The sequence below is a fragment of the Ciconia boyciana genome, chromosome 3 (assembly GCF_034638445.1).
Source record: "Ciconia boyciana chromosome 3, ASM3463844v1, whole genome shotgun sequence".
Classification (NCBI taxonomy): Eukaryota; Metazoa; Chordata; class Aves; order Ciconiiformes; family Ciconiidae; genus Ciconia; species Ciconia boyciana.
The window spans coordinates 16,910,796-16,935,155 of record NC_132936.1 but is presented as its reverse complement, the minus strand read 5'-3'; the positions used below and the strand labels follow the sequence as shown (position 1 = coordinate 16,935,155).

The 24,360-nt window shown below is 47.4% G+C and overlaps 1 protein-coding gene across 5 annotated transcripts in view; it reads left to right on the top strand.

The window, feature by feature from the left end:
* Window positions 1–24,360, top strand: part of HPCAL1 (hippocalcin like 1) — a 68,324-nt gene that overhangs the window by 26,814 nt on the left and 17,150 nt on the right. Inside the window, exon 1 of one of the 5 annotated variants that reach the window (XM_072858616.1) lies at window positions 22,378–22,445. The exons of the other annotated variants lie outside the window; for them this stretch is intronic. The gene's annotated coding sequence lies outside the window, so the exon portion shown is untranslated. Of the gene's footprint in view, window positions 1–22,377; window positions 22,446–24,360 lie in introns of those variants that run through there. 5 annotated transcript variants of the gene reach the window in all.

Here is a 24,360-nt window from a genome sequence, read left to right as displayed (position 1 = left end):
TTTTCTTCTTCCTGGCGATTATGCTTGAGTCAGGAGAGGCGAGTGGAAGAAGAAAGGTTAAATTAGCTATGACATGAACATTTGAACAGATGGCTGACCTTTGTAACACCAACAGCCGTTTACTTTTAGAAATTCGCAGGCTGTTTTAAGTTTGTCATGCTCTTTACGACCATCTGATTGTAGATAGATGACACAATTTGTTAGCTTAGGCTCCGTCGCTTAATTTCCCTGCTGTTTGAAACGCTGAGCTTTCGGTAGAATAAGCAGGATCCAGGAGCATCGGTGGGATTGGCTCCCTTTGTGCCAACTTTCTTTAAACTCCTGGAAGCTGAGGGAGGAGGGATGCTCCTGGTCATGCTGGAAGGAGCTCAGCTCGCTCCCGCAGGAGAGCTCAGCCCTAGCACGGACGAGGGCCATGCAACAGTTAATTGTGGACAGGGTGGAGACAGATGATCATCTTGCCCCAAATCACTTAACCGTCTTAAGGGTCTACCCTTGCCTGCCTGAACGAGCGAACTAATCTTTCAGTGAGCCGCACAAGTGAGCCCTGAGCTATATATGGTACGAAGAGGGAGATGACACAAAACAATCAAATTCCCCTATCCCCCCCCCCCCCAAACCTGTGCACCGTGTGCCTGCTTAACAGGGGAAGAACATCACTGTTCAGAGCAAATTGTTTCAGGCTATGGTGGGTTCTCTGTCCTCTGAAGGCTTTTTAGGTCAGGGTTGCCTATCTTCTGAAAACATTTGTGGTGTAGGCCAAACAGGTGGTGGCTTGATGCAGAAATTCCTGGAGTAGTTCTTTGAGTCAAGAGGTGTGGGACTAGATCAGTTGTTCTCAAACTAACACATTTTGTGAGGTCACAGCAAATTCCCAGGGGCTGTGCTTTGGACAGTTGTGTGGTGATTTGGTAAAGCAATATCTGCATGGTGGCCACACACTACGTCCTTGGCACCATCCTGGAGACCTGCTGGGATGAGTGATGCCAAGGGTGGAGGAATCCCCATCTGGGATTCAGTCGAGTCAAGGGTGGAGGAACAACTGTGAAGTGCTTGGAAATTGTCTTTATAAGGAGTGCACCATGTTAGTCCACCAAAAAGTGAAAGAAAGAAAGAAAAAAAATCTGTATCAGTGCAGCATGTATTTCTTTTACAGAGGTCTGGCTTATCACTACAGTTGGCTTTTCCTAATTACTGCTAATGCTTCTGCAGGCTGTGCACTTGGAGCTGGAATGTAGCTGGCCTGGAGTCAGGGTGCAGAGGCTTTTATCGGGGCCACTCAGAGACAGGCCATCTGCAAGATGTATTTATTTTTTTCTTATTTGTCTTCTCTAAATAAAAACGTGATACTGTGAGAATGTCCATTCCATCCTATTGCTTCACTCCACCAAAGTTGCCATTTTCTGACAAACTGTTTTAGAAAGTTATATTTAGCAAAGGGCTGTTTACTTAATTCCTCTCCTATTGTTGCTGCTTGTCCATGAAACCCAAATCTGATTGCATGCAAGCTCAGCTGTAGCTCAGTTCAGAGGATTCTTTAAAACATAGTTGCTTTCTGCTCTTGTTTGCCTTTTTTAGCTCCTTTTCTCTCACAATGGAGGAACTGCAGGTACTTCATATCTGATGAAGACAAATCCAGTACCTGCAGAGCCAAGGGCTGTTAGAAGCTCCGACAGCTGTGTGGTCTGGTTTCCTTGCTTACCCCAAGTGTTGGAGCTTCAACACCCTTGGCATCCTGCAGCTATAACACAGAGAGTGGAGCGAGAATTAGATTTGCAGGGGTGTTTCTTCTGTCTGCAGAAAGCCGTGTGAAGCTCCACAAAGGAGCAGCCACTCATCTTGGTTCCCCAGGTCCTGCTGGCTCAGGTCCTCAGCCAACAAGGGGGAGACTTCTCCATGATTACCTTCAGCAAGATTGGCTTGTCGGGAGGACCTGGGAGAAAGAGCTTTTTTGCCTCTTTTTTTTTTTTTTTTTTTAATTGAAGAAAAGTTATTTCCTTGGGCTCAGTGCCCTCTCTGAAGTGAACTTACCTGCTTGGGACACTGGGATTTGTTTTAGAAATAAAATACTCCTTCATCATGGAGCTCTGTGCAAAACTGTGCTGTTCACATCACTGGGGGAAAAGGGAGAGTCCCTGGATGAAATGAGTTGTTGCAGGGTTTTTCTTAGACTGATAAACTTAAGGCTGTCCCTTAGATTAAAGTGAGCTTAAGCAAGGCTTAATATGCTTTGCCCACAGTTACTGAGATATAACCCAGCTTTGGCCACCCTAGCCTAGCAATGTGTGTTTCTGGAGGAAGGTAGAGCATAGGGACTGTAGTTAGAAAGGGAAATGCAATTATAAAAGCAAGAGAGCAAACAGTTGTTTATAATCTATAAAAATTGATACTCATTGGTCTCGGGTTCGCCTTCCTTGCCTTAAGGTTTTCTCATTAGAAGCAGTTTCTGTAAATACCATCTCTTTCTTTCCCCTTGGAGAGATTTCAAATTGCTGGGCTGGAATTGTTGTCTGGGTAATCAATAAACTTTAATCTACATGACAGGTTTTTTTCCTTGAAGGTAGTTCTTTCTGTACTGAAGATAACATGTCTAACACAAATGTAAAATGAAGAAGGGTTAGATTCGACTTGACTCACTCTTACAATTTTGCAATATGAATGTCTTCCTAAACAATTACTGTTATTGCTAAGTGGACACTAAATGATTAATCTACTAGCAGACAGCCAGTGCAGTAGTGTCTTTGAAACAATTTTTGAGCCTCTTCCCCACTGTTCTTTCCCTGCAAGACTGCTTTAAAGTTAAGACACTGACAATAAAATAAATTGTGATTTGTAGCCCAGTTCTCTTTCAGTCTACTCCTTTGCTTCAGTGTTGCACTTCTGTCTCGCACTGAAAAGCATGTAATGAAAGGGGTTTAAAGTCTGCCCTGAGCCCCGAAAATATTCAGTCTTGTATTTCATTTGAGGCATATGCTTAAATTGTCATGGGGGTGGCTGGATTTATTTGTGTACTTAGATGCATGCTTAATCCGGGTAAATAATGATGCCTGAAAGCTTTTGTTGATGGGAGGTGACAAGTGCTCTTCTTTGTGAGTTGATGGCATCATGTGCAGAACATGTGAAAATATTAATTGATCATTTTACTGTCTGGAGTAGTCTTTGTAATGGGAATACCTGCTTATGTCCTGGTTTTCTTCTCAGAAGGTCTCTCCTTTTGGCTACATGGTGTGGAGAGAGAACTTCCCAGTGCTTAATTAAGGAGCTGAATTTGCAGCTGAATTTAGGGAGATGACTAAACACTTTCAAACGCAATTATTTGTGAGAGAAAAGGCAAGACTGCAGCAAAGACTCCAGTTTGGTTCCTCATACATTCTGTAAACTTGCACATTTTTAACATTTTTTACAGCTACGAGTCATAACACTACATACCACGTTGCATCGAGACAACTGACTCAGAAAAATCCTCTGGAGTCTGTTGATGCCGTGGACTTGCCTATGTGCTAGTGCTGGTTTTAATTGTCTTTCTGTTTGAGGAGATGTCCTCAAATCTGACCTCAGGTTAGAGGTTAAGCTGTTTCTCATTACTTTGAATAGCAATGATGTGTTTGGTTGTACACCCAGTTGAGCCGGCTCAGAGCTGGTGAGCAGCAGTGGAGCTGGGCATAAGTCATGGAGTTACTCATATAGCTTCTTACCCTTGCCTTAAGTTGTTCTGGTTAATAATATAATAATAATTCTGGACAATAATAGGTTTGCTTCCCTGGCTTGTGTGATGGCAATTCTGTTATTGCAGAGGTTTTGAGTTTAACTCTCAATAAACTGCAGGCACAAAGCCACTTACTGCGTCTATAGTTGAATACTGGCTTGATGGAGCTCCAAAATATTTTCTCTGCACTTGGAAATAGTTTCTCGTCCCCTAAAGGCAACCCTGTGCTCTGATAGCAACACTTCCATTGGAGAATGAGAAGGCTTAAAAACTGGCTCATACTGCACACTTTTTTAGTTCCAGCTTTCTCAGGTAAATGAATCACCTTTTCTTAATTCCACGTGGTGGAAGAGACAGTCATGACGGTGCTTATAAATGATGCAGTTTGCTTTTGCTCAGGATGCTGAAGTCCGGGAGTGAACTCCAGGCAGACTTCTGTGCTGTGTTAAGGTTATGCAGAGCAAAGCTTGGTTTTAGTCTTAACGTATTTGCTACCAAATTTTAGTAGGTACATATGAGACAGACTGCACCCACCCAGCAACAGATTATTTTGGTGGTATAGCTTTGGTGCCTGTTCCAAAATGACTCAGATGACCAGTGCTTAAAAATAAGCACCCTCCCCTCCTCCAGACCTCTGGGTGTGGGAGCCCGTGCTGCAACTTGTGGCCAAGGAGACCAGAGAGGGGTGATGGTGTGCTGAGGTCAGAAAAGGAATGCAAAGATGCTGAAGGAGACCACCAAGAGCGGTCTTGCCTGTGGGTGTTGCAGGATGAGGCTACAGGTGGCAATTAATCCCATTTAATCTTATTTTTAAGATAGTTTTCTCCACGCATCGTCAGACTCTCTCATCATCCTGTTGTTTAGGTTTCTCTGTGAACTGGGGGTGGTCAGCATGTTTCAAAATAGCAGCTTTCACAAAGCCGTGTTGATTGCAAAGCCCAATCTTGTGCTGTTGCCGCAAGCGGTACGTAGACGTCCAACCCGAACAAACTAAGAGGTCCCCTCTCAGGTGTTTGCCCTGCTGAGAGACTGTTCACCTCCCTCCCTGATTAGAAACTGCTCCACTTTCAGTTTTAGCTTACTCACAGCCTGTTTTATAGTTTGGGGTTCTTTTTGTCAGTGCTATAGGTTTTTTCCATCTGCTGTTTACCATCCTGATGCAGTTACAGCAAAAGCTCCTCTCCCTTCTTGTGCTTTCGTTTTAAGATGCATCAGCCAAGTCCTGCTAGTCTGCCACTTTCCTTAGCCTTTTTTTTTTAAAAATTTGTATCACTGAAGAGCGTTTTGATCTTTGCTATTTATTTTTATTTGCATGATCTAATTCAGCTTGACTTTGGCAATTTCTCTTTACCCCTTTGCTTCCTGACCTCCGTGACACAGCTGTCTTTGCCGAGCAGCCCTTCCTTTCCATTCCTCGCAGGCATTCTGCTTAGTCCTAAAATCCCTTTTTTGGTGATTGTTTCTCCAGTTAGATCAGGAATCATTCCCTAGATGTCTCCCACACTTTGCTTGGGGTTATAAGTACCAACTCTTTCTTTTTTCATCTTTGCCATAAAGATAGTGTAAGCTTCTTCCAAGTGTGTCCTTGAGCACTTCAGTCCTGTTGACTTCCATGCCGAGTTCCTTTGATTCCTCAAAGCTCATGGGAAATTGAAAATACTAATTTCTATATTTCACTTCAGAGCATTCTTCTACCTAAACCACCTCTCCATGATTACAATCACCTCCAGAGTTACTTTCTGTGAGCACTTACAGCTACTTAGAGTGTCTAATTTAGTATTGCCCTTTTCTAGTTCAGCAGCTGGAGGATTACAGCTGCTGTCTGCTGCTTCCAGGAATATCTGCGGTCAGCTTTTAACATTAATAGTAGGTTCTTCAGTTGAATATTTTGGGAAGTTACAGTCCCACAGTAAGATAAGCCCTGTTAGCACTTTCATCTTGCTGTGGACCTTGCAATCTATGCTGCACTCCCATGCAAACTCTGAAGGGTGTAGGACAACCCGTGCTGTTGTACCTCCTTCTCCCAAGCAGCGTGGACCCTATAGCACCATAGACCGGCCATGACTGCCATCCTCCAGAATTTCTTCTCCTTCTGCTTCCTGACTTTTGCATTGCATTGCCCTGGCTCCCAGTATCAGTATGTTAATCCGTGATCTTGTTTCTTACTCATCATCTGTGAATTTCTGGCTAATTATCTATCATCCTTTCTGACTGCTGCTATTGATGTTAATATGCTCTTTGTTCTCCTAAGTTTGGATGATATTATGTGCTCTTTTTTTTGTCCACGTTTACCAGTCCCCCTGTCTGTTTATTAAAACCAGATGCAGGAATTAACTGATTTTCCTGATTATCCCTTCTCTAGAGTTTTTTTCTTTTTTCTTTAGTTTAAAACTCTCAGCTGTGCCTGCTGTGATCACAGAAGGCCATCTCTCATCCACAGAGAAACGTCCTTTTTCCATGAATGCCTTCTGGTGGTGGAACACTCTAAAACTTCCCTTGTAGAGTCAGTTCTTGAACCATGTGGATGACATTAACTTGTAATGGCTTTTCCTTCCTTTTGTAGTGTCAAAGGAAAGTCCCTGGGGATGCGACTCAGAGGCTAAGCCTGGTCTCCCCAGGCTCTCTCTGTAGCCTAGAGGGAGGTAGGCACACCAGGGAGCATCTAAAACAGGCTCCTGCTCCAAATTGCCTTCCTAGTCTACTTCTCCCACTGGCAGAGAGGCTATCCTCTTCTGGGCTAAATTTAGTCCTGAGCCTTGTCCATGCCTATGGTTGAGTTCTCCATCTGCACACTGAGAGCAGGGGCACTTCATCTCTTACCAGAAGGCCAAAGATAAATCTCTCAGGGAACAAGGATCGCGAATACTCTTAATAATAAGGACCAAATAAAGTGGTGTAAGTAAACAGAGAGCTGAGAACAGTACAGTGGAGCAGCCAGGGGCACAGCATGGAAAAGGAGATCGAGAAGCAGAGTATGATGGAGAAAAGTCAGGCCCCCAACACGTGAGCTGTGACCTTGCAATCAGAAACAGCTGAAAGACTTTCATGGTGCAAAGACATCTTGCAGCATCTCTCCAAGCAGGAAGAATGAGTCCAGATTGCTGTGTCTACAGAGGGCGATTGTTTTATTTCCCATTTAGAGGGTAGACACAAAATCAGATTTCCACTCTGAGTTGTCTGATATTTTTAGCCTGTGATTGGATTGCAAATACACACTGGATATTTACATTTCTGGAAGCAGGCTCTGGTGCTATCTTCTTAACCAGGATCCAAGTTAATTTGCTGAGCTTCCAGATGGGAGCCATTCATTTCTCTATTACAAATTTGCAGGAATGGTTAATTTAATCTAGATTTTCTAGCTCAGTAGTTTGCCTCTTCTAACATTCAAGCATTTTCCTTACCTCCTCTTCTGCTTTTTTCTTTTTTTCTTCCCCTTGAGCTGAATTATCCACTTGTGCAGAATAAAGAAAATGGGGTTTGCAGAAGGAGCCACCTGTCTGTCATCCATTCTGCATGGAAGCAGATTGTCCTTCCATCCCCTACAGAAGGTTTTCTAAGAGGGGACTAAGCGCAAGGGGTAGCTGGTAGAGCTTCTTAGCCCTGTTTCACTTGGTTTGTTGAGGCTTATGAAATTTTGCTGGCTTCTTTGTTTTAAACTATTCAATGATCACCTTATTCTGGTCTAGTACATGTGCTGAAGATGATGTTAAACTACTGGCTCTTTCTCTGTTGCGGGTAGATAAGGATATTTGCAGGGGGAGGCTCATAATTTTCCTTAGCAACATTCAGCCTCCAGTGCATTGAGTAACTTGTGATTGTATTATAGCCATTTCTTTAATGACATTTTAAACTGCATGTCTCTTTACAATCACTTCTGCCTGGGGTTCTTAGATAGCCATGCAAACACTATGTCTATCATTGCCATGGTGTGCAGTACAAACTGAAGAAGCAGGCGGGGTGCAGACAGGTAGGGTTAGCTCACAAGCTGGCCCCTTTCTTCATTACTGCATTTTCCATAACAGTTAAGACTGTGGTAGGAAAAAATGATGCATCACGTTTTAGCTACTCTAGTTTCAGAATGAGTGTATTGAACCAGCTTGAGGTCAACTTTATTATTTCTTCTTCTTGTGTTACGAATTCCCAGTGCTCCCAATAGCCGAACCTCATCCCAGAAAAACACAGAAGTGCTGCACAGAGACTGCATCGCTAAGCCCCGGAGACACAGCGTGCCCAGAGCAACAGGCGCCTTGAGGGCTTGTCCTGAGTAGGTTGGGTCAGTGACCTGCAATACTTAGTACATGGGTGACCATCTACAATTGTCCTGTGTGGTTCTTGTGTTGTTTATGGTCGTGCAGCAGTTGAAGGAGGCTGGGGTTGGTAGGCAACATGCAATATGAAACTGTCCTACTTCATTCCTTGCTCAGGATTGTTGCCTGTGAGGCAGCAATGATGGGGATGACATGATCACAGAATCACAGAATCGTATAGGTTGGAAAAGACCTTTAAGATCATCGAGTCCAACCGTAAACCTAACACTACCAAGACCACCACTACACCATGTCCCTAAGCACCTCATCCAAACATCTTTTGAATACCTCCAGGGATGGCGACTCAACCACTTCCCTGGGCAGCCTGTTCCAATGCTTGACAACCTTTTCAGTGAAGTAAAATTTCCTAATATCCAGTCTAAACCTCCCCTGGAGCAACTTGAGGCCATTTCCTCTTGTCCTGTCACTTGTTACCTGGGAGAAGAGACCAACACCCACCTTGCTACAACCTCCTTTCAGGTAGTTGTAGAGAGTGATAAGGTCTCCCCTCAGCCTCCTTTTCTCCAAGCTAAACAACCCCAGTTCCCTCAGCCGCTCCTCACAGGACTTGTGCTCCAGACCCTTCACCAGCTTCGTTGCCCTTCTCTGGACACGCTCCAGCACCTCCATGTCTCTCTTGTAGTGAGGGGCCCAAAACTGAACACAGTATTTGAGGTGCGGCCTCACCAGTGCCAAGTACGGGGACACGATCACTTCCCTACTCCTGCTGGCCACGCTGTTTTTGATACAAGCCAGGATGCCATTGGCTTTCTTGGCCACCTGGGCACACTGCTGGCTCATATTCAGCCGGCTGTCAATCAACACCCTCAGGTCCTTTTCTGCCAGGCAGCTTTCCAGCTTTCCAGTACAACATAAAGTCTTGCTGCCTCCTGGTCTGTGGCTCAGCCCCCAAGGTGCTGGGGTGATGCTTTCACCCAGGTGATGCTCAACCCTTACAACAGTAGGGCAAAGTGGGGTAGTTGGCTATGCAGTCAGGAGGCTCTGGCTGCTCACTTCTGGTATCCTTGGTTGTCCTTGGTACTTTTACATTTTGGGGATGGAAGTGTCAATATTGGTTTTCCCCACAGCAGAGGAGTAGACAGGTTTTGGAGTATTTTATCGGGTGATGGAAGCGATGGGGGCTCGCTTCTGGAAGGTGGATGATGGAGCATGGGGCAGGGCCGGGTGAAGCGATGTGCAGTTGTGCCCAGGAAGGCAGGCACGGGCTTGGCAGCGCAGCCCAGCGTCAGGACTGAGGGCAGGGGATACATTTTGTACATGCTCAAAGGGTCCAGGCACAACCTGGACCTGATTCTGAGCACCACTGGCAGGCTGTGGAACACCACAAAGGCAAAGGTGGCGTGATGGAGATGATACAGCAAAAGATTATTTGGCTAACAGTACTCAAGCCAGCATCTCAGGTTAACAGACAGTAACCCGGACAGGGTGGAAAATTATTTGAAATTATATAAATGGCACTATAATATATATTTTATTGGACCATTGTTTTCCATCTTACTCTACCACTGTAAAAAAGGATGACTTTAAAGGAGAAAGAAACAGCATTGGTATTAGAAACAAAAGCTTCTGTAATGTAGCCGTGAGATAAGCTTGTTACATCGAAACGGTCGGCCTGGAAGAAGTTTTCTCCCCGCTGTGCTGCGCGTGCAAACTCATTAAGACCCCTTAGGAATTTCTCACAGTCTTCTCCTGCCTTAGAGGGAGTAGGACACTAAAAACATGGGATTATGCCTGTGCTCCCCCCACTCGCAGAGCCTTGCGGTGTGTGTGTGTTGTGAAAATTTCTCGGCGACGCTGCCCTGCAGCAGTCGGAGCTGGTTTGGGCTACCTAGCAAATCCTATTAAGTCAGGAGTGTCAATACAATGTGTACAACTTTGGTTCAGAGGGGGCTATTTATAGCTGCAGTAAGAGTATTGTGTGCACAGGGCTTTTCTTTCACACCTAATCAGGGACCTTGGCAGATTCAGCACCCTTTACCTGCTCAGCAGCTCGGGCGCCAGACCTCTGAGAGCACCAGTGTTTTAGCTGGAAATCCTGGCCATCTTCTAAGGCCATCTGAGGGCCATCGTGGAGGAGGACGTCGTGATTTTCTGCCTGTCTCTCTGTGCAGCATCTCCTTCTCTCCTGGCTCACTGGGTTCAGCGGTTTGGCTCTCTGGGCGTGTGGTGCCCTGCCGTCACCACGAGCGCTGCAGTGGGAAGGAGGAGGGATGCCGTATATACGTCAGCGATGTCATTAAGCTTCGCAAGCTCTCTCCATGATGAGTGAGCTTTCTGAAATGTTTTGGGGCAAAGTGCATAGGATCTGGAGTTTGGAGGGCCCGAATGTGGCAGAGCTCCAGGGGCAGGGTAACAAGGAGATGTGCTTGGTCTTCGTGGGAAGGATGATTTATGCACCCCATTGGCAATGTCAGTTCGTGGTTTTGGGGTCTGGCTGGGTAGATAGGAAGGACTGGCCTAAAAGAAGTTTCCAGCCTGGGGTAATCCATCAGTGGAGCAAGGACCTCCTTTGTGAGCGTGTGTTCACAGTCTGGTTTTAGGCTTTGGCGTTTGGCGAGCACACTAATGGTATGTCAAATAATTGCCACTAATTTAGTTTTAAAATAACACGGTGTTAGTGGAGCACAAACAGCAGAGACCAGCGAGAACCTTCCCGCAGCTGGCTTAGGCTGAGGTCCCCCCACCACTGCTAGCCCCTGGGCTGCTGCCACGAAGCACAAACAAACGTGTTAATAAAGCGTACGAGCTTTCTACATGCTTTACTGCATTACACTGAGCAAGTTGATTATAGGGATTGTTTATTTTATGGTTTTTTATACTCTTATTGGGAGCCATTTGTTAGTCTGCACAGCAGTCTGATTAGCTGAGAGTTGCTAGCTCTCTGGTATATGTTGACCTATAAAGTGAAGGATGCAGCGATAAACACAGTCCATTTGGCTGCTGGAGAAGTCTGTAGGCTTCTTTGGAGGCTGGAAAGGAGAGGTCTTGACACTTAAATGCCTTTCCCTTGGGAACTTGCCTGTGTTTGGCACGGGGGGCCTGCGCCGGCATCCCTTGTGGGGGCTGGCAGCCCATTTCAGCCCACCGGCACTGCTCTCCGCTGCTGGGAATCTGGGGTCTGCGTGTCGGTGGGTCTCTGTGCCCACCCCAGCGGTGAACTGAGAAGGAGCTGCCTTACTACAGGTAGTCTCGTGTGGGAAGGGAGCAGGATGCTCGTGTCACTGCAGCCACAGATCTGCCCCGTCGGCAAAGCGGTGCGGCAAAGCCTCAGGCAGCGGGAAGGGGAAAGATGCTGCTTCTGTAGACAGAGGGAGTAGGGAATTGTAGCTGACTGTGGTGCTTCTGCCATGCTTCCTAGAAGTAAGCATGATGCTCCTTGCAGAATGTGGTTCGTTAGTTACGTAGGTTTAAATTAAAGTCTCCTTCAGGGTATGAGGGCACAGCATAAGGCTTCTGCTTCGCCCAGCAAAGGCACCTCTCCATTGCTCCACATAAAATAACTTCCAGTTTTTAAGCAAAGGGATATTTGACCTTGGTCTGTTGCTGGAGGGTGTTGAATGGCCACTGGACACGAGCAGATAAAATAAGGACAAGGTGACTAATGACACCTGCAGCCTTGCAGTGATATTTTTGTGAAATGTCTCCAGTGTAGCAAAAGCCCAGGGCTGTTCTCGCCAGCATCCTCTTTTTTTTTTTTTTCTCCTTTTTTTCTTAATTACAACAAAAGATTTAATTTTTTGTTAACAGTCTAGGAAAAACCTTTGTCGATAAGGCTAGCAGAGGCTGTGGAGAGCTTTGCCCTCTGTGCTGGTGCATTCAGGACGCCGCTGCCGGTGTCACGTGGGATGAGGTGGTTTGGGGCAGCAAACTGGTGCTGCTCCTGTCCCCATCCCTGCAGCCTTGGAAGAGGCCAGGTCTCCATCCAGGGCAGGATAAAGGTATATTTTTAACCACTGTTTTGACAGGATGAGTTCAGCTGCTTGGTCAAGGTGGATCTGGGCTGCAGCGTGCCTGAATGGTGTGTCAGTGTGCAGCCTGCCCCGGTCCCTTCTGGGTGCCCCAATACATTGACTTGTTTAGAAAATCCAGTCTGGCTGGCTGAGACAGGCCAAAGAGGGCTGAGTGAGAGTGAAGCAAGGGCTGGTTGTTAGCTAACGTATTCTGCTGTCCTAAAGCCAGCCTGTGTCTTACCATGTGTTTGTTGGGTTGGACTGGCAAAAGATGTCCACATGTCGTCTCTGCTTCTTGAGATGCACAAAAATATTTGTCAGCCTTTCCGAAAGATTTTTAAATTAATTAAGGTATCTGCAAGGCTGCATTGAATCTACTTTTTTTTTCTAGCGTAGAGGACCACTGAGTGGTTGGAGTGGCCCAACCGTCTTAGCTTCCACTTTTTTGTATTCACAAACATCTTGTTGTTGAGATTGTGGAGCAAAGCTTGTGTGTCTTCAAGCCTTGTAGTGCTTGAACCTATTGAAGCTGTCCAGTCCATCCCTGAGCTACTGTGCAGTGGTGTACCCACCAAATTCTTCTTGTCATGGAGGTAAAAATCAGCACTGAGATAGTATAAAAAAGGCAGATGCCTTCTTGCAATTTCAAGTGGCTCCATTTTATCTTTGAAGTTTGCTTTCATCAAAATGACGGCTTACACTTGTTGTCCAAGCAGTATGGCATCCAGCAAGGAGTGAGGGCATTTTTCTGCCTGGGATTAGGCATTGCCAGTCACGCCAGGGTGGTGCAGAGCTGGTGTGACGTTTGCAAACGATCACTCATAAAATCCTTGCTGTGATTAATTAGGGTTTTCAGAGCTCTGAAACAGTCATTTCTAAATTAATAATGTTCACATCTAAGTGTCCCTCCGCTGGTGTGGGGTTTCTTTTTGAACAGAGGTTGAAACAGGTAATTTTGCCATTAGAGCCTGAATATGTAGCCACGTGAGGCTGCGGGCACAAATTGGGTCTTGTGTAAATGTGTTTGCTCCTTGAAGGTTTTCTTCTCTTTGATGCAGAAGTCTTGCTGCTGTAGGTGTAAATGTGTATGCTGACCTAGTGCCCCCCTTTTTTTAAAGAAAGATCTGTGAATTTCCAATAGACACATTTTTGAAAACCAGGGGATCTTTCAACTTTTTATCTTCATTTTACCTTTGAGGGAAACTAAGTGCTATACCAGAAATTCCCACGGTGGACGGATGACCAGCTGGGGTGGTCTCCTCCTAGCTCCAAAAGTTCAACCTGGGGAGCTGTAGACTGCAAAACCATCAACTGCTTGGAAACCCTTCAACACTTTCTACCTGCCTCTGTCTTTGAAACTAAAGTTTGGGATGTCTCTTGAGATCCTGTATCTTGTTTAACCAAAACACCCAAAGATACTACAAGTAATGATGTCTGAGGAGCTGCAGGAGGGAAGCAATAGCCAACTCCTGGCTAGTAGGGATTCAAAACTGTGTTTGAACTGGTGGGAAGGGACAAATAATCCAATGCTAGCTCTTCTTTCTCTGAGATGTCTGCAGTGAAGCTTTGGAGGTGAGAGCTGCATCTTCTGCTGGTGCTGGATGTCCTAAGCCTGGATGGTTTGGGGGGGGGGGGGGGGGGAGGGTGAAAGGGGGAGACGAGCTGAGAGCAGAGCCATCTGCTGCTTTTACGCCGTAGCAGCGCTAAGGATGCATTCCCTTTCCGAGCTCTCTCTTCAGGCTTTGCCTGCTTCTTTACTCGAGAGACGTAATTCGGTGTTTGGGAGCCTCTTATTTTGCCCGTGTAGGAATGGGGCTGCTGAGGGGGATAATGGAAATGTTCGGGGTGATGGGGTGATGTCTGTTCTCCACCATCGCCCAGGAATTTCTGAGTGTTGGAAGGATGTAAAATGTAAAACCCATCGCTGGGCGATGAGGGTTTGTGAGTGAGGGTGAATACGTGGTTTGTGCACGTGTTTTCGCTTCGTATTTAAGAAAAAAAAAATCATCTAAAAATAAACTGCCGGCTTGCCTCCGCTTCCTGGTTTGTGCGGGGCTGCCGCAGAGCAGCCGGAGGGATGGGGCGGCCGGCCCGGCCTGGGGAAGCCCCCGCCTGAGCCCGGGGTGGCTGGAGGGGCGAGGTGAGGGGGCGAGCGGGGGGCGGCCGGCACCCCCCGGGCAGCCGCCGCGGAGCAGGGCTGATGGCACGCAGCCGGCTGGTCTCGGGGTGTGGGAGGGTCACGCTGCCGCACCCTGTGGGTGTCTGTCCTGCGTGGGGTGGCTGTGCGAAGTCCCTCTGCAAATATACATCGTGGCGTGGTGGTGTGAGCGTGTAGGTTCTCCGTCGGCCCCGAGTGTATGGGTATTGGTGGGGAGGGAGGTGGTTGGCTTTGAACCCTAAATTGTAGAGAGTGGTTCAGAGGTCTGGAGTGGAAGAATCAGCTCTGGGTGAAACGGGTGAGCAAGCCGAGCAACAGTGAAGCCATCAAAAATGTGTAATATAATGGCAGCCTCTCATGCCGATGCAGCAGCGTGGTGTTATGGTGGTGTAACCGGCACCGAAACTTTGCTCGAGAGCTGCCAAGACGCTGTGCAAGAGCAGCCGGGCCAGCTCTTGGGGGCTTGCTCTGCGGGCAGGGAGGAGCAGAGTGGCGCTGGGGCGGCGTGCCGAGCTGGTGCTAGGAGAGCTGCAGATGGGAAGTGAGAAAGGCAGTGCCCGGCTGAAACTGCAGGGCAGTGTGCTCGTCGAGAGATGCCCTGGGAGCTTATTTTTTCATCAAGGTTGCTATGAGACTTCCTAATGTGTTGCTTTTTCTTTTTTTTCCCCTTTTTTTTTTTTTTTTTTTTTAAGAAAACCTAATTATATTGTGCAGGGGATGCACCGGCGATTAAAATGTTCGTAATACTAAAGTGTTTACGAGTAAGCTGGCAAAGGCAATAGGAAGTTGCATAGTTTTCTCTGCTCTTTACAGGCAGGATTGAAACTCCCCTAGCTTGTGGTCAGTAAGATGTTGCAGAGCCTGGTTCTGGCCTGAGCTGCCAGCAGGGTCCTTTACTTTCTTCTCCGTGTAAGCTAAATCCATTTTACGCCATGAACCTTGTTTTTACCTCCATGAACCTGCCTTGCTTGTCTCAAATCCAGAATCTGGTGGTTTGGAAAGATTTCTCTGAAAGTCCTTCTAAGTTTTATCAGTGATTTCTCGTCACTAGTCCTACCGATATATATATCGTCTGTATATTTACATTGCATATTTATACTTCACAGCTTGTTAGTTCTCAGAGGTTTAGCAACCTCCTGGAAAAATTTGCACTGATGTGGAATCAGTGGCTTCGGTCTTTTGTGATCTCGGTTTTATGACCTGTATTAACATATTTTTCCCCCAGCCTGGAGGAGATAGCACTTGCAGGTTCAGCAGTGGGCTGGCGGAGCGGCACTGGGGGGGTATGGGCTTGCTGAGCGGTGGGTTGCCCAGCTGGGGTGGCCACTGAGAAGCATCTGGCACTTTGAAAGCATTAGTGGACGATAGATGTGTATGTAAAAGGTACTTTAAAAAGAGCCTGGAACTGGCAACGCATCTGAATAGCAGAGCTGCAATGGGGGAGCATCTTGCCATGCTTGGGGCTTTTCTGAGCAGAGATAAATTTGATGGGTTCAGTTTAGTTTCTGGGTGACTGTAAGCAGTTTTGCACAAGTAATGATGAAGGGAGTAATTGTGGGTGGAAAGGGAAATGTGGCTAGTGTGGCAGAGCAGGGGTCTGATGAGTGTCGCAAATGATCTGTGTTTCTTTCCACCTTTTTTCCTCCGAAGAAAGTCCAAGCCCTGGTGGCTCTGTCTCTGCTGCACGCCCCATGCTTCGGAGCTGCTGCAGCCGCCTGGGGGGATGCTCGGGGCTGCAGCCACTGGGTACCAAAGCACCCAGCCGGGTACCAAAGCACCCAGCCGGGAGGAGATGCTCCTGCATTCGAGTGTGGCACGAGGGACGGGTGTTTAACGAGGTCTACCATCGTCTCCTCCTTGCTGGTGTCACAGCCCAGAGGTGGCTAGCTGCTTCTTATTAACCGTGGGTTACTCATCTGCTTGGTTTTCCTCTGTGGGGGAAGAACCGGTTATAGTGCAGGGATGCTCCTTGGTGTATTTGGCGGTTTCAACTCGCCTTGAATTTTGTGATTAATTGCTGCAGCAATTGAATTTGGTGTCTGAAGGCAGCACCGCAGTCACGTGAGGTGCTTGGGAGGGGACTACAGTAGTTTTTTCTATTTAGCTTCTCTGAAGACTTCTTTTCATCTTGCCAGTTTGGCCAGTTTTGTTGTTGGTTGGTTGGGTTTTTAATATTTTGAGGTGTGTATGTGGTTTTTTTGTTATTAAAGAAAAGATGTAATAATAGCTCCTTGCCTCTTTAATGTAATGTAATTACACAGAGGAGCAAGCCATTGAACGGTTCTGGCTAAAGCTGTGAAAAAGAATAAATTTAACTGCTGTTATGTGAAAAATCTTCCTTCTTCTGCTTTTATGATGATGACTGTCCATTTGTATTTTAGCATCTGTTCCTGTAGGAATGTGGAAGCAAATGAGCTGGCTCAGCAGAAACTGAAACCCAAACTAATCTCATGCCGGAGTAAATGCTCAATAGTCTCATTGTCCGTAGGCACTTCAGCAGCAAACCGAGAAAAAAAAATCAGCATTAAAACCCAGAATAGATGGCAGAGAAGGCATCAAAGCCTTTTTGTTGTTTTCCCCAGTGCCCCGCAGGCACCACACGTGTGCCCGGCAAGCACAAAGCTCGGCAGCAAACCGCCGGGAGCTTTGCCCTGCTGCTTGGGGTGCCAGGCACGGGGTCCCGCAGCCGGGGGTGCCGGATCCTGGCTTCACCATCACTGGCAGGGCAGCCGGTTCCTGCCAAAGCTCTTTATGAGCTTTCCGAGGCTGGCTGCCGTGCATCCCGCAGAGTCCTCCCGTCCTTTCACCCTGCACTTCCCCACTTGCGTAACTGACTTAGGCATGACCCTCCCTGCTCTCCTTGCCGTGTCTTTGGCACTTGTGCATCGCTTGGCCTCTTTGTTTCGATAAATAGCTTTTCAGCCAAGTCACTCCTTAGGTGAGGCTGGGAGTGTTTCGAAGCAGAGGCACTAAGTTTACATTTTTGCCTATTTAATTTTGCAGATCTGTTTCATACCTAAACCCAGTGAGGTTATTTACCAAAAGTATATGGAGAATAATATTTCTCATTTAAAAAACATACCAGTTGCTTGTGAACTCTTGATGCTTCCTCTGGCTAGAAACTGAAAGTGGAATGGATTTTTTTTTTTAATTACTTTATCAGACTGAGAGAAATGTAGAGATTAGTAGAGCATAAACAGAAGGAAGTAAAGTAGCTCTCAAGTGTTTTAATGATCTGAGTAGCCAGTCTGTTTAGTATGAGTTGTCATCCAGCCTTCAGTTTGGCAGTTAGGGGTTTAGTTTGTTAAATTAAATAAAGCATGGAAATGGAGTTTCTAGAAATTGTGGTCCAGCTTAGCTGTGCATACATTCTTCAGTCCCACATGCGGGATTGCTCGGTCTGTGCTGGTATTCCCTGTCTGGGCTTCTCCTTGTGAGGTGGTGTTGTGTATTTTAACTTATTAATGCCATAGACAGTGGGATTGAGTGTGCCCTCAGCAAGTTTGCAGATGAAACCAAGCTGAGTGGTGCGGTTGATATGTTTGAGGGAAGGCATGTCATCCGGAGGGACCTTGACAGGCTTGAGGAGTGGGCCCATGTGAACCTCATGAAGTTCAACAAGGACAAGTGCAAGGTCCTGCATTGGGTCAGGCAACCCCCAGTATCAATACAGGCTGGGGGATGAATGGATTGAGAAGGACTTGGGGATACTGGTGGACAAAATATTGGATGTGAGCCAGCAATGTGTGCTCGCAGCCCAGAAACCCAGTTGTGTCGTGTGTCGCACAAGAAGGAGCATGGCCAGCAGGTCGAGGGAGGTGATTCTGCCCCTCTGCTCCGTGCTGGTGAGACCCCACCTGGAGTCCTGCATCCAGCTCTGGGGTCCCCAGCACAGGAAAGACATGGACCTGTTGGAGCAGGTCCAGAGGAGGGCCACAAAAATGGTCAGAGGGCTGGAGCACCTCTCTTAGGAGGAAAGACTGAGAGAGCTGGGGTTGTTCAGCCTGGAGAAGAGAAGGCTCTGGGGAAACCTTATTGAGTCCTTTCAGTACTTAAAGGGGGCCTATAAGAAAGATGGGGACAGACTTTTTACCAGGGTCTGTAGTGACAGGACAAGGGGCAATGGTTTTAGACTGAAAGAGGGTAGGTTTAGATTGGACATAAGGAAGAAATTCTTTACGATGAGGGTGGTGAGACACTGGCACAGGTTGCCCAGAGAAACTGTTGATGCCCCATCCCTGGAATTTTTCCAGGTCAGGCTGGACGGGGCTCTGAGCAACCTGATCTAGTGGAAGGTGTCCCTGCCCATGTCAGGGGGGTTGGACTGGATGATCTTTAAAGGTCCCTTCCACCCCAAACCATTCTGTGATTCTGTGATTATTCCTGTGAGATCTGGTGCCAAAATCTGCATTTGTTTACTGGCAAAGGCTGCAATGTTTCTTAGCTGCTATTTACACTGTAGTAGAGCAAGTGTTGGCACTGCTGCTTGATGAAGGTAAGCAAAATTCCTGTGTCTGAGTGGAAAAAATGTTCTTCAAGTTTAAGACATGAGACATCTAATATTTTCAGTCAGGGTAAATTTAATGATATTTTATGGGCTGGGAGGCAATGGTAGGAAAGAGGTCAGTAACGTTTTGAAGGAGAGGAAGCAGATTTTATATATATTTTTTTTTAGGCTTGCCAAGCGTTGCCATTTATCAGGCAGCTCCTCTTTATCCCCAGCCCCTGTCCTTGGACCTGCCCAGGACTGATTTTAAAGGACCCTCCACCTCGTTGATACAGGGTGATGTTTGCTGCGGCAAGATGTGTTTCCCCAGCTGGCTGCTTGGCAAAGCAGGGTAGTCCCATCAGCTGCCTGTTGTACGTAAATTATCCGCTTATTGGCACAGCGACAGGCTCTTTTTAGCCCCATGCATGGCGCCTGGCATGGCGGAGGCCAGATCTCAGCTGCCTCTTCTCTGCATCACAGCGGGAGCCCTCCAGCACCCTGCTTTTGGGCTGGGGCAGCCCCTGGCAAATGCAATCCCCATCGCAGAGCTGGAGCAGTGGACTTCCAGTGGTTAACTTTTAACACGTACCGGCCTCTGATGTGCTTTTAGCAAAGAAACGGCAGCTCCCACCGTGAAAACCAGGCTACTCGTGTTAAACATAGCGCTGGCTGGACTGTGTGCGCGCCGTGGTTTTCTCCGGAAAAGCTGCAGGCTTGGAAACACTGGCTGCAGCAGCGGTGTCGTGAAATCGTATGTGTTTTAGTGGGGTTATTTGTGGGTGAGGAGTGGTGCTGTGTTGTTGAGGAGCTCTGTAAGCGCTGCCTGCGGTGCTCCTGGCAGCCCCCGCAGTTTCGTGGTGCAGCCTGGAGAAACGTGCTGCCCCAGCTCCCCTCCCTGTTAGAAGGAGCAGCTCCGGTCGAGAAACAGTCGCTTTTTATAGGAAAAGTAGATCTGGGGGATTTATGCATGCATCAATTTTATTAACTGGTGTGCTGAGACATGTAGGGGTTTGAAGCTTTTTCACAACTCGTGTGTCAGAAGCGATGGGCCGTTGGAGCAAGCGCCCGGCTGAGCAGGCTTGTGCCTGGCCAAAGCTACCTGTATGCCCCAACATACATTCAAACATCATTATGGCATAGACCAAAGTTTTGGCAAATGATCAAACTTGCGGTATTTTTGCATGGTTTCTCCCCATCCGTTTGCTTGCACGGCGACCCAGTCCAGGGTGCCTTTCTGGTTTGCAGAGGGTCCTGCCGTGTTGCTCTGGTGCGAGTGCTGCTTGGAGCTAGGGGAGGAGTTGTGCCAGGCCACCGCGGTCCTGCCCAGGGGGTGAAGCAGCAAAGGGCACGCTTCTCTTGATGTCAAAAGAAAAAAAAAAAAAAAGTCTTTTTCTCAGTGGCAAATCTCTCATTGACTGCAAGCACCGTGTGTCTGTAAGTGTGCATGAACACGTGTTTGCTGAAGAGTTTCCCCTGCCCATACAGCAGATCCCGAGGCCCCTCACGCTCCAAGGGGGCTGCGACCGGCTCGTAGCATTCAGGGTTATTTTCAGTCAGCTTTTTCACTGCTCTAGTAACGGGGGATTTTATTTTTTATTTTCAGAGCAAACTGCCTAATGGCCTTTCTGTTTGTTACAGCTGTTCCTCTGATGTGCCAGATCTGAATCTCCCCCTTTAGAGGGAAAAAAACCTTATTATGGATAAAACACAAATATATGTATGTGAGAAGCTGCACTTGCTGCACATGTTTTCTAGTACACAGATCCTATTGAATAACAAATAGAGAATGATTGTGGTCTCCCCTACTTAAGGCTGTGGTTAGATTTGTTTGGTTTGTTGGTTTTGTACAAGCCTGCTGTTTTGTTTATAAAAGAAATATGCCATTATTCCCTGCTCTCCCGCTGGGTGGGTGGTAGATGTGGTCCTCCCCGGCCACCCGACACTTATAGCTGAAGAAGAAACTGGAAAATCCTTGTGTGACATGCACCGCTAGGTTTTACATGTGGAGATGTTCCAGGAATGTGTTGGAACGCTTATTTCTTAATGTTTTTCCACTGAGCTTCACATCTCTTCCATTAGGCCTTATCAGCAGGTGGGTTTTGAAGCTCCACATTTGGGAGTGCGCAGATCAGGTATCTGATGCCACGACACTGGCGTTTGTCATTAACTTGAAAGAAGATCAGGAGATGGTTTTGAGAGAGTTGGTTAACCCTGGGTGTGGAAGCCACAGAAAAGGTGTGAAAAGCAGGGGGAGTCCATGTCTGAAGGGGGAGAAGCTGCTCATCTGGAATTGTGGAGAAGAGCCTGGGCAGACCTGAACACAGATTGACCCAAGGCACTAAGGTGAAAAGACAAATCCCCTCCTTGGATGAGTTCCCAGTGCAGATAAGGAAACTCGGTGTCACTGTGCAGGCGTGGGCGAGACCTCGTCCAAGACCTTGCAGTGTGGTCCCGGTGGCCAGGAGTGGGGAGGCTGTCGCTGCACTAAGCGCAGAGGAGGATTCCTACAGCACGGGGAAAGGACAATGTGTGTCTGAGAGGGGGTGAGAAGAACCTGGTCAGTTAAGCCAGGAAAGCCAAGGCTGATGTGGGAGTCATGGCTCTCTATACGTGTGTGCAGCAGAGGGGAGGTTGTAGAGAAGATTACATTGGGACCAGATCAAATGCTGTAACCAGCACTGAATACATTCAGGCTGGAAGTTAGAAGATGATTTTGAGCTGTTAGAGGAATCAGGCCTGGGACTGGGCTGATGGGAGCAAAGCCTGGCTGGCTTTTGGGATGAAGCTCAAGAAGAAAGTCAATGAGTGATGCTCCATCTGCCATACCAGGGCCTGAACCTGGTGACCTGGATGGTCCCTTCCCCTGTTGAATCCCCACTGTTAGCTCAGCCGAGTGAGGGGGAATTGCCAGCACCATTAGTTTGGCCTCACCAGTCACACCAGGAGGAGTAAAGCTTGCCTGGGTTACGCACAAGTGGCCGTTGTGTCTCGGCAAGAAGCAGGAAAAACATCCAGTGCAGGGGGACAGCCAGGGCTTTCCAGTGCCACTCGTACCCCGGTGTGACAGATGAGCTCGTTTGACGTGAGCTCCCCTAAAGCTTACCTAAGCATCCAAACATGCATCCGTGTGACACTTTAAGGGCCTCAATGTGACTGTATTTCCAAGAGGAGCAGCTCATCCTTAGGAATATTGAAAATAATGAGTATTAACTGCATAAAGGGTGAGTATATTGAGATACATCCACCCTGGTATAGCTCTGTACGGAAGCCATTAGGACAAAGCTGAGTAACGGAAGCTTATAGGACACTGAGACAGTTTGGAAGCAACGAAAAAAAGAGAAATAACCTATAGCAGCTGAACCGAATTTTGCAGGAATGGTGGCACTCAGCATCTTCGCCTCGGTGCATGCCCGTGGTGGATATGCCGCCTCTCCAGGGCTGGCACTTGGGCAGCTCTGCCCCTCTCACCCCTGGCTGCGAATTCGGTGTTGTCACGGGCTGTTTCTCACTGCACTTTGTCTAATTTCAGCGCAACAAAGCCGCCTTCTCAGCTGAGTGCTCACCGTATTGCCATAATATGAATTAGTAGAGATAACCTGGGAGTTCTGTAACAACAGTACATTTACTGAGCACATTTTGTTGTCTAGTGAACCCAGAACCTGGCAGATAATTGCTATGAGAAATAGTTTTGACTCTTTCGCTCCCTTGTAAAACCGGGGAGGAGTTGATAACTTTATCTTTCCCAGTTTTGGACCAAGCGCAGTTTCGATGGCTATCTCGGCAGGACAAAACCACAGACGTCTGTTCCAAACCGGTGGGTAATTGCTTTGTGCAAAGCCATTCATGAACTAATTTTTTCCTCCAGGAAGGTGAAGCTTGTTTATTCAATCCCATTTCAAAGCAATGCCATTTCTTTCCAGAGACTGTAGCAGAAATGTGTGCACAACTCGGTTCTTTCCGACCTGCCTATATCTTAGTTTTTGTTTTGAGAATATAATTTGGAATATATTTTTTCTGCATTGCTTCTTAATCTGTCTAGCCTGATATTTTCCAAACCTGTGGTTTCCTTCCTACTCTCCCTTATTTTCCATTATTAAATCTTCCAGCCCATTGACAATATCTGAGATGTAGATTTAAGCAACTTTGGAACAGCACAAGTCGTCTTCTCTTGGGTTAATAGGCAATGGGTGCTCCAGCACACTAAGGATGGGTTGAAAAATGACAAACAAGCTTCTTCCTGCAGGCTGACGCTCGGGATGGAGAACAGGGCAGGCAAGAGTTGTGACAACTGAATATATACATTAAAAATTAACAGGTAACTGATGCAGAACTGTACAGAGAAAAGATCTGGGTGGTCTGTAAATATGTATTTAGGGTCTAATTCTGTTACATCCAAGCAAAGTAAATATTCCATCGGTATTCATTAGGAGTGGGGATTTTTTTGGTCAATGCCAGTTACTTGCTTATCAGTACTGTTGCCCAACCTACAGGTTGTCCTGGCTCCAATGTTCATGGTCTACATGTGGGACCGTGCGAGAGGCAGGAGGGAGGCAAAGGGGGAAGGTCCGGTGTGGCTGCAGAGGTGGGGAGGGAGGGAAGGAGCTGGGAGGGATGGATGGAGCAGGTTGAGTGTCTCCATCCATCAGAATAAAGTGGCTGCTGCAGCCCTATGGGCCATATGAGAAAGGGCTAAAAGGTGAATGGGGCTGAGAAATAGTGTGATGTCGAGGTGGCATTGCAAAGTGTAAATGTAGTTCTTTATTTTCCTTTATCAGCAAAGGATGTTCTTGGGGGGGCAAGTCTGGCTCCGCACCTTTAGTAGGGGAGCTGAGAGCCCTGTCCCAGGCTTTCCACGGGCTTTTTTTATCTGGATGGTGCCGGTCGTGCCAAGACGTGGTGGGAACGGCAGCGGGGTGGCTGCATCCCATGGGAGACCCCCAGCAGCCTTCAGCCGGGTCCCAGCCAGATAGGACTTTCTTCCAGCGGCAACCTTTTTGGTCTTCAGCAGGGCTCCGGAGGAGGGTTATTTAAAGCCCTCGTCTTTTCTGTGGAATATAGGAAGTCGGAAGCGCTTCCTCCCTGTAGATCTCTGTCCAAAGCTTTTGTCCACTTCCTTAGAGTCCCACCCTGCTTGGATTCTGTCATGGTTTAACCCCAGCTGGCAACTAAGCCCCACACAGCCGCTCGCTCACTCCCCTCTGGTGGGATGGGGAGAGAATCGGAAGGGTAAAAGTGAGAAAACTCGTGAGTTGAGATAAAGACAGTTTAATAGGGAAAGCAAAGGCCTCACATGCAAGCAAAGCAAAACAAGGAATTCATTCACTGCTTCCCATCTCCAGGAAAGCAGGGCTCCATCACGCGTAACGGTGACTTGGGAAGACAAATGCCATCACTCCGAATGTTGCCCTCTTCCTTCTTCCCCCAGCTTTATACGCTGAGCATGACGTCATATGGTCTGGAATAGCCCTTTGGTCAGTTGGGGTCAGCTGTCCCAGCCGTGTCCCCTCCCAACTCCTTGTGCACCCCCAGCCTACTCGCTGGTGGGGTGGGGTGAGGAGCAGAAAAGGCCTTGACTCTGTGTAAGCACTGCTCAGCAATAACTGCTCATCCCTGTGTTATCGACACTGTTTTCAGCACAAATCCAAAACATAGCCTCATACTAGCTACTATGAAGAAAATTAACTGTATCCCAGCCAAAACCAGCACAGAGTCGCTCCAAAACCCAGCAT